The sequence below is a fragment of the Lissotriton vulgaris genome, chromosome 3_1 (genome assembly GCF_964263255.1).
Source record: "Lissotriton vulgaris chromosome 3_1, aLisVul1.2, whole genome shotgun sequence".
Taxonomy (NCBI): Eukaryota; Metazoa; Chordata; class Amphibia; order Caudata; family Salamandridae; genus Lissotriton; species Lissotriton vulgaris.
This window is the reverse complement of record NC_141689.1, coordinates 1,938,579,016-1,938,588,927: the sequence shown is the minus strand read 5'-3', so window position 1 is coordinate 1,938,588,927 and position 9,912 is coordinate 1,938,579,016.

Here is a 9,912-nt window from a genome sequence, read left to right as displayed (position 1 = left end):
GTAGCCCATGAAAGATATCAATGCATTGTAGCCACCAAAAGAGCCCTAATGGATCAAGTGTAGTTCTCGCGCCTAGACGAGTGTGTGGAGAGGGAACTGAAAGATTGCCATCTTTGTAACTGCCTTTTACCCAAAGTGACACAACATCCATTGACAATTTCTGACCTTCCTGCACATGCGTGGGAAAGAATTCCAATTGATTTCATTGGACCTTTACAAACTGACATAATCTAATGGTAGTTGTTGATGAGTATTCACGTTTTCCTTTAGTGAAGGAGTTTTGTCAACTCCCCTTGACAAGTTCATTGAGCGGATTGATGACATCTTTAAAGAGAGGGGTTTTCCCGCCATTCTCAAATCTGACAATGGTCTGCCGTTCAATAGCAAAGAATTCAAGGAGTTTCTGGTCAGACTAAATGTCAAGCATCAAAAGAGCACACGTTTGTAGCCTCAAGCTAATGGTGTTGTCTAATGATTCATGAGTACCCTCAAATGTAGTTCAATGAGCATCGACGGAGGGAATCAAGTTAAACCAAGTCCTCCGTGCCTATCGTTCAACTCTTCACTCCACACAACTGGTGCGAGTCCTGCCACCTTGCTATTTGGGAGAGCTATAGGAACCAAACAACATTTAACACTCAGAATTCACATCACGCTGGAAGAACACTACACTTTGAGTCTAAGGGAAATCCCCCATATGGACGTCATGGCCAACAAAAACATTCTATATCTTAGGGACCAAGGTTCTGCAAGTATACCCATATGATTTGCAAGCGTACAGGCCACCCACAACGTAGATAACATTGGCTTCTACCAAGTCCTCAAACTCAAGCTCGCCATAAATAAGTGCAAATCAGACCTTACTAACTGTTTCACAAAACTATCTAAACTATCTCATGCAGCAGCCATCACTAATAAAATCTTACATTCATGCAACGCCAACAGTAAACTGACAGCTGAGATCCAAAACAGATGGGTCAATCCACAACCCTTCAACTGATAGCACGACCATAACAGAACAAACAGAGAAGAAAATCTGGACCTTCTTCCACAGGAATAAAATATCTCCCATCCTCTCACAATGCAAATATTGAACTATATAAAGCTCTCTGGACACCAGAAAAACTCTTTGACTCATTCGTCTCCTAGAGTCAGACCAATGCTGTAACTGTCACGAATCATCAGGCACCCTCAACCACATGCTATTCAACTGTGAGGTGCTAAAAATATTTTGGAAGGAAAACCGCAACATAATAAATGAAACTTTCGACCCTGAGATTCCTCTTAACTTCCATACAGTGATACTGGGCCCTGGGTCTCACAACCCTGAAATAAAGCTAAACGCTGAGGACATGAGTCTCTTAGACCTGCTAACTACGGGGGTGAAAAATATTCTATGTGCAGTGCTTGTTTGTAAAAAAAAAATAATAAGTTCCAGGGCCCTAGATATCAGGCCACTTCCGCTTGCACCGCCCATCGCCACTGTCAATTACAGTGACAGCATGTCTAATAACTGTCACAATCCTACAAGTGTGACAATTCTGACAATTCCAGGACCAGAATGGCTTTGGCAGCAGGTATTAGTCATTCTTAATGTATATTGAATAAACAAACAAATGTTGTTGAGCTTGTCTCTAAATAAAAAAGAATAGAAAAACAGTGCCACCAAGTGGCAGACTTTCATAGGTACGGTACTGACAAATTATGAAGTGCCGGTGTCGAGCACCGGGAAAACCACCTGCTCAAATTAAGCACTCTCTATGTGAGTGGAAATCGTTCCAATATCTAACCCACCATACCTGGTGGGCAAGGGTATGCTTCACAAGAAGTGCGGATGACTCTTTACTTAATAACAATTTCAAATCCCAGAGCCCGCACAAACTATGGAATAAGTTAGATCTATATATCCAAAAAGTTAACCTACCTTAAGACATCTCCTTAACAGATCTCCTAGCATACCCTCAACAAACACTGAACAAGAGTGAATGAATGTTTAGGCCTTGTCTGAACTATAACAAGTTATTTACCATTCTGAAAGTCTGGGGAGGGAGTCCCAGGGCGAGGAGCCCTGTTCACAGAGAAATCTACCATCTGCTCTTTTATGCTTAGAGAAACACTGTGTTTCAACATATCTCAGATGCCCGATCAGGTAACTTGGAGCACAGCCATGAAAAGGCTTGAATACAACGCACAGCTTTTTGAAGTGGGGTGGATGTCTTTCCACTGGTAGTCAATGTAGTGATATTGAGGACATAATCATTGCATCATAGGCTTGAATGCAACTATTTGCAGACTCTGTAACAAGTTCTTAGGCAGCGTAGTAAAAATACTGGTAAAATAACCCAGATGAGAGAACACTAGGGCAAGGATTTGCACAATCATGTGCCAGAATAAGACGAAATGGAGATGCCTTGATGTACTTGTACTTGATAAAGGCCATGCTTGGTGAATGATGTTGAATGTCCAGTGAAAGCAAGAACACTGTCGAATGTCATACCCAGGTTACAAACCTGGACTGGCAATGAAGGAGGGCTCATGATGTCTGCCGAAAAGGAGAAGGGTGAAGGGTCAAGTGGGCTCACAAGAAAGATGTAAAATGTCTGACTTTCAGACAACGCCAATTACTGTGCATTCAATTTTGAACTTGCGTCAAGCAATTTGCTACCTGATGGTGAACTCTGGGGGAGATTTACGAAAAAGTCACGCAGCGCAGCTACGCGCTGCGCTGCGTTGCACTGCGAGACAGTGAGGGAGCAGGAGAGCGCCATATGTGCAAAGATATAGTTATCTCCTCCCCTTTCTCTTGTGACAGTACTGATTACAGCTGTCGTTCGCCATGCACACACTTTAGCACCGCAGTGCTAGGATATGTGCATGAGTCCAGCATAGGTTTTGTACAGGAAGGGTACCCTTCCGTTACAAAATACTATGCCCGACACAAGGGAAAGCTTATCCCACTTTGTATGTGTACTGCACAGTAAAGCAAACATGCAAAGTCGGAAAACGAAGGAGAAATGCATTTATTTCTCCTTCCTTGCCACTCTAAATCCAATCTACTGTATTTGGAAAATTGGGTTTAGCATGAGAGACCTTGGGTGGTTGCATGGGAACGCCAATGCACCACCCTTGGTACACCCCCGTGACGCAAAGTAATGCGAAGCAGCGCACTGCGCTGCCTCGTATCACTTTTACGTTTTTACTAGCGCTAAACAAGTTTAGCAGTGGAAAGTAAATTACAAAAAAAAAGATTTTGCATCATTTTGCGTAACTTTTGTGATGCAAACACGGTGCAAAAGCTCAGTAAATCTCCCCCTCTGTATCCTTCTTTCAGTCTGATATCAATTTGAGTGTCATAAGCATATATATGGCAGCTGACAATGAACGCATTTAGATTTCCTTGTAGCACACACTGGGAGGCCTAGCTCCTCCAATGTGGGTGCCATTTTATCAAAGGCTTAATCCCTTTTTTATTAGATTTTTTTTGTTTTCTCACGGTTAGTTTGTGTTATGTTACCAGTATTTCCTTCTAACAGGGGAGCCTGTTAAAAGGACCTGGGGTTGCTGGACTCCCGTTAACTTTTTACTTTGCCCTTTCATTTTTCTGCCTTGCTCTAGCGCCTATAAGTGCTGAGGCCACACCCCCTGTTCATGGCAGGCTATTTGAAGGTGCTCAAAGAGCAACCACGCAGCTGTACTGAACACCACAACTGAACTGCCCGAATCATATTGCATTTTGATTTTCTTGTAGCACACTACGTGCTCTTTACTGGCAGGTGCCTGGCTCCTACAACGTGTGTGCCATCTTATCAGAGGATTATTCAATTTTTTAAAATGATTTTATGGTTTTCTTTCTCACTGTTTTGTTACTTTGTGTTATGTTACCATTATTTCCTTCTAAGAGGGGAGCCTGTTGAAAGTATCAGGGTTGCTGGACCCCCCTTAACATTTTTAGGTCGAAGGCCTAAAAGGCTGCGCTTGCGCAGTCTTAGGCATGAGATTTAATGAGTCTGAGTAGCGCTGTAGGTCCCGCCTCCCTGCCCTGTCTCTCCTTCATTGGCTGGCTTCCTAAACGGAGGCCAGCCATTGGAGGAGAGATCAGTTACTCCGATGTAGCCCCGTCCTTTTCGGATTTGGGGGCGTAATTTTTGATGTTCTTTAGACAGTGACGTTGTCTGTCACTCAGAACATCAAAACCACGCCCCCAAATCCAAAAAAATCTCGGAGCTTTTTTCGGCCATTTTGAAGCTCGCTTCTCGACATCTGACGTCTCACGAGGTCTGCTTTCCGTCCTTTTGCCCCGCTTTCCGTGTCCTGCCCTCCTATGCTGGCTCCCTCCCCACCCCACCCCACTCCCTCTCCACTGATAGCCGTTTCCAGGGCCTGGTAAATGTATTAACCCGCTTGTGTCCGCCCTTCTCCGACTGTCCGTGTATTTTTCCAGCCCCCTCCCGCTGCCTTTTGCCCCGCTTTCCGTGTCCTGCCCTCCTATGCTGGCTCCCTCTCCACCCCACTCCCTCTCCACTGATAGCCGTTTCCAGTATTAACCCGCTTGTGTCCACCATTTTTTCCCGTGCGCATGCTGGCTCCCTCCCACAGCTGCAGCGCACCTCCGTGAACTGTGCTTTGCAGAGCATGAATAAGTCATCATTGCCCCGGGGGACCTCGTGCCAGCAGGGCGCGGATCGGCAGCATGTTCATCTTTTCAGTGAGACACCAAGCCGATAGGGGCAGGTAAGTGTCCTTGAAAGAGGCGATTTATTTCTAAACTGGGAAATGCTTATGTTTGTGGTCCGGTGCTCGTGTGCCTCTGTTGCCTTCCGTGTATTTTTCCCGCCCCCTCCCGCTGCCTTTTGCCCCGCTTTCCGTGTCCTGCCCTCCTATGCTGGCTCCCTCCCCACCCCACACCCTCTCCGCTGATAGCCATCTCCAGGGCCTGGTAAATGTATGAACAGGCCGGCTCCCCCCCTCCCTCCGCCCGCAGCTCTTCTCAGGCCGGCTCCCCCCCTCCCTCCGCCCGCAGCTCTCCTGTGTCCGGCTCCCCCCCACTCCCTCCACTCGCAGCTCTCCTGTGTCCGGCTCCCCCCTCTCCCTCCGCCCGCAGCTCTCCTGTGTCCGTCTCTCCCCCCCTCCCTCCGCCCGCAGCTCTCCTGTGTCCGGCTCCCCCTCCTCCCTCCGCCCGCAGCTCTCCTGTGTCCGTCTCCCCCCCCCCCCCTCCCTCCGCCCGCAGCTCTCCTGTGTCCGGCTCCCCCCCCTCCCTCCGCCCGCGTTGTATGTAACCAGCATGTCACAGGCATGTATTTACATATAAGATAGTACAGTGGTTTCATACACTCGTTGCAGAGATGCTTGTGTGGTACGTAGGTACAAACGTGGAAAAACAGCTCAGGAGGTTATGCACTCGCTGGAAACAGTTGGCGTAACATGAATAGCATATGTTTGACGACTCGCAGATTTGTACTCATTCATTCATTCATTATTCTGATGTTGATAAAACGAGTGGCACTGAGTTAGGTAGCTGCAATAAACACATACGTCACAATAAACAAATGATTGTATTGTCTTCTATAATATAAGTGGTGTTCATTAGCATACCGTACGAATAGTTAGTTTGAGCAATGAACCCACTCTTTTAGCTCCTTGCCGACTTTTGAAGCGACACAAGGCGCAGGCTGTTTTTTTTTTCCCATTTACTTGAGAGGTTTGAGGTGTCTGTCGGCCAGGTGTAAGCAAGCAACGGGGCTCCGCTGGAAATGTGACACCTCCCTCCTGCGATGACGTCTTGCCACGCGCCGTCCCTCACCTCCCTGTGTAGTGACACTACTCGAACAAAAGGAGGTATTACATATCCTCTGAATGTGTCATTCGGAGCTCTGAGGCCGGAGAAACATGGCCGCGCACTGGATGATTCACAAGGCGTGCCAGAGATAAGACTCAGCCATGAAGTTGTTGTCAGGAGCTATATTCCCATCAGGACTGTGTGTGCCATGGTGTCTAAGGAGACACTACATCCTGCGAGGGCTCCAGTGCGTCTCATCCGCTGATTTCCTAAATATTGGTTTCAGCCTCCATTAACACTGGGTCTGTCATTATGTATTAGTTTGGGCCTTTGTTTTGCAACTCACGCAGGAAATACACGTCTTGCACAACTCTGAGCTTAATCTTCCTTTGCCGCAGCTCCTTAGGTTTCACCAACCTCTACAGTAGGCATATTAACCACCTCCGCTATCTCCCTAGGATGTAAACCTCTGATGGTTACAGAAGGCATATATCCACTGAGCTGTCCCATGGCAATTGAAACATGTGACCTGACTTGCGGATGGCTTACACTGGATCTCTTGAAGCAGGAACATTAACCTGCTGAGCTATGTTGCTGGAGTTTGCTGCCATGTGGTACAAGTGACACACAGCTATGGTACTAGGTGATTAACTTAGTGAGCTATTTTACCAGGAGCGGAACATGTGGCATGTATGTTCCACACACATCTCTTCAACATGCACATTACTGACTGGGCTGTCTTTCTGGGATTTGGTCCTGAGGCTGAAAGTCTACACATAAAAGAAATCTACAGGGGACACAAAGTCCACTGTGCTGTCTTCCCAGCTTCTCCTGCCTCTTTCTACTCCTGAATGTTCCGGCAAATTCATGGCTTTGAAATAAATCTCTAGTCTTTGATCCTTATTTAATCCAAACTCCCTGTAATCACTCTTACCACGTGAATTCTGCCTCCGTCGGCTGTGGTTGGAGAACTGTATATTTTAAAGGGAGGAGGCCTTTTCTCATGTTGTCTTTCTTTTCAGCTAGGCGTGCTAGTGAACTACCAGCTAGGCCAAACTTCAGTTGAGTTATTTTAAGAATGTACCGGTTTTAACATCTTACATTTTTTTTATTGTATGTATGTAACTCTTTGGCATTGCACTTTTATGAGTACAACTTGTATTCGAATAAAGTATTTAATTGAGTTCTTCCATGGGAATCAGAAAGAAGCCATTAGTATATAATATGTTTAGCATTTGAAAGCGTGTTTTGTTTTTGTCCTAACTCCGAGCTATTCGTCCTCTGAGCCTTAGAAGACTAAAAGTCTCAGACGTTCACAGTTAGTGTGTGTGCCTTGTAGGTTAGCCACACGACACTCCCTGAGAGTGCGTAGGAAGATTGGAACCCCTGGCATGAGGGCTACACATGGATCTCTACTGCAGGTGCATTAATCCACTAAACTATCCTACTAAACTCTGAAGCTGTTATAGTCAGATTAAACAAACATATCTGCAGCCACTGTGTTGACTATATTAACTATTTTGCCAATATTTAGACCTGTCACCTGTAGGCTACAGAGAAATCCTTGCAGGAGGCATTGACCACATGAGATATCTCACAGTGACTTACAGGGCAATACAATTTGACATGCTATGACTTGTTATGTAAGTGTCAAAATACAATTGGACAGATTTGCTAGGCGACAGGGACTGAGCATTGGCAGATGGGGACTTGTAAACAAGGACAGGGGGAGATTTCCTGACACCGTTTTTATTATGTTCATTAGCGATATGTTTTAGCGATGAAGCTATTGGCAATGTAAATGACAATGCCATTTATTTATTATTTAAAATAAAAAAATCATGAGCAATGCCAATAGCTCTACCTTAAATGCTGCCGAGACCATTGCATTGTAAATGCTTGTTCACTTTGCCCTTTCGTTTTTCTGCCTCACTCTAACGCCAGCAAGCGCTGAGGCCCCCCCCCCCCTCTGTTCATGGTGAGGTATTTCAAGGTACTCAGAGCTTGTCCGCACAGCCAGCCTGCCGGCGCCAGACCTCTTACATCTGTTGGTCCTCATCACAGCACAGACTAAGCTATACAAAATATCAACTCACCACTTTCAAAGGCCCAGGTGAGAACACTGAATGCTTGCCAGTAAAATCTTTAGCTTTAGCGGATGACTCCTCCATTTTATGTCGGAGGTGCGGCTTGATATTAAGGAGGAGGACAGCACACTACCAGCAACAGCGGAGAGGAACTATCGAAATACGCTAAGCCCTGCACGTACAATAGCAAGAATACCTCAGACAACAAAACACGAAGGAGCATATTATCAACAAACAGCAATGATTATCGCTATGTGCGTTTAGCGCGGTTTTTCCTATCACCGGCCATCGCTGGATTTTATCACGGACCTAGCGCGTTATTATTAACGCTTATGTCCAAGGCGATAATACATCCAGCGAAAGCAGGAAAATGTGGTAATATCGCATGAAATCCAGCGATAAAACCTCAGCGATAGGTAAATCCTTAATAATACGACATGGTGCACTTAGCCTGACAATCCACCTCCCATAGGATAATATAGCTAAGTCAGGAATTTTGCAGACGTTAGATTCCAGCGTTAATTGGGGCTTAGCATGATTCTAATTGTCGCTACGCGGGTCCGGGGCATCGTTGTAAATATCGCTAATCTGCGTTAGCGATGTATTCCTATGAAGTGATGTGAATAACGCCTACTTTGCATCTCATTAGCGATGCTATGCAAGGCGTTAGTAAAATGAGTGCTAGCACAAGGAAACGAGCGCTAAAGCCTGTTAGCTTGTCCTTGATAATACTGCGATAAAATTATCGCCGATTTTCGGCTGCTAAAGCGGCGATAAAGGGCTTGATAATATGTCTCAAAGTGCATTAGTTAACGCTAGATCCCTAGTATAACATAAATTTGAAGCAGCTGACTTCATTGAAATACAAAAGTTAGATATTCTTTTTGTCACTGAAAGCTTGTCTGACCCTACATCAGCATGTCCACAGGGATACAATAATTACAGGGTGGAAGTCTGGAGAAAAAGGTGGCGGTCTAGCCATAATTTCCCGCACCAACATGGCTATTAATTAGCTCTTTTTAATTGCAAGGCTTTCTCTTTCTCCACTGGAATTTCCAATGCCCAAACCCTAAACAGTGTTCTGATCTATCAGTCGCCATGCCATAGAAGAACTTTCCGCTAGACCCGAGCACCATACTGGTATCAGGCACAATAGTAAAGGACTTTACTTGGAGACATTAACTATCACTTGGAAGACCTCTCAGACAGTGATACAGAAGTAACATCTAGCACTGGGCTCAATCAGCTAGTGCCTGGCTCAACTCACTCTACAGGTCCCTGTTTAGACTATCTTTTAAAATAATACTGAGCTAAAGAACATAAATACTTTGGCATTAACGTGGTCCGATCATTATACAGTTCTATTTGACTTATATCGGCCACCTATAGAAGAATTACATATTTCACCTACTACGCCGCCTAAATATTGCCCTTGGCATAACATATCCTCAGGCTCTAAGACATGCTATGCCCATGATAACAGAGGAACTAGATACTGCTGTTGATGAATATTCATCTTGGATCAACAATACAGTGTATACCCTGGCTCTGGAAAAAAATAATTTCCCAAAAAACAGAATACCTCTACAACGTGGTTCAATGAAGAACTCAGAGCCCTAAACAAGGGTGCAGACGGCAAGAACAGAAATGGAGGAAAACTACCTTCTTTAGAAAAAGCGGTACATAAGCAACTTATGAACGAATATAAAAAAAACTCCTCATTAAAAGTAAATTTACCTATTTCACCCAAAAGATCGAAGCTGTCAAAAAGTTGGTCAAAGAGCTCTCTCTTATGGTCAACAGGCTATTCCTAGCAACAACTCTGTAGCCAGTAGTCAACAATTTTGCAACACACTGGCAAGCTTCATCCAAAGAAAAGTGAATATACTCCTTTCTTGATTTTCCTTCCCTAATTCAGGTCTCCTGTCAAAGGTGCCCATCTCCCCCATCAGCCCTGTGTCTGAGCCTCTTCTTTTTTTAAAAAAAATTACCACCTCATCATTTGTAAACGGAGAGTCCAAGTATTCTCGATTGTCGTCCGACAACATT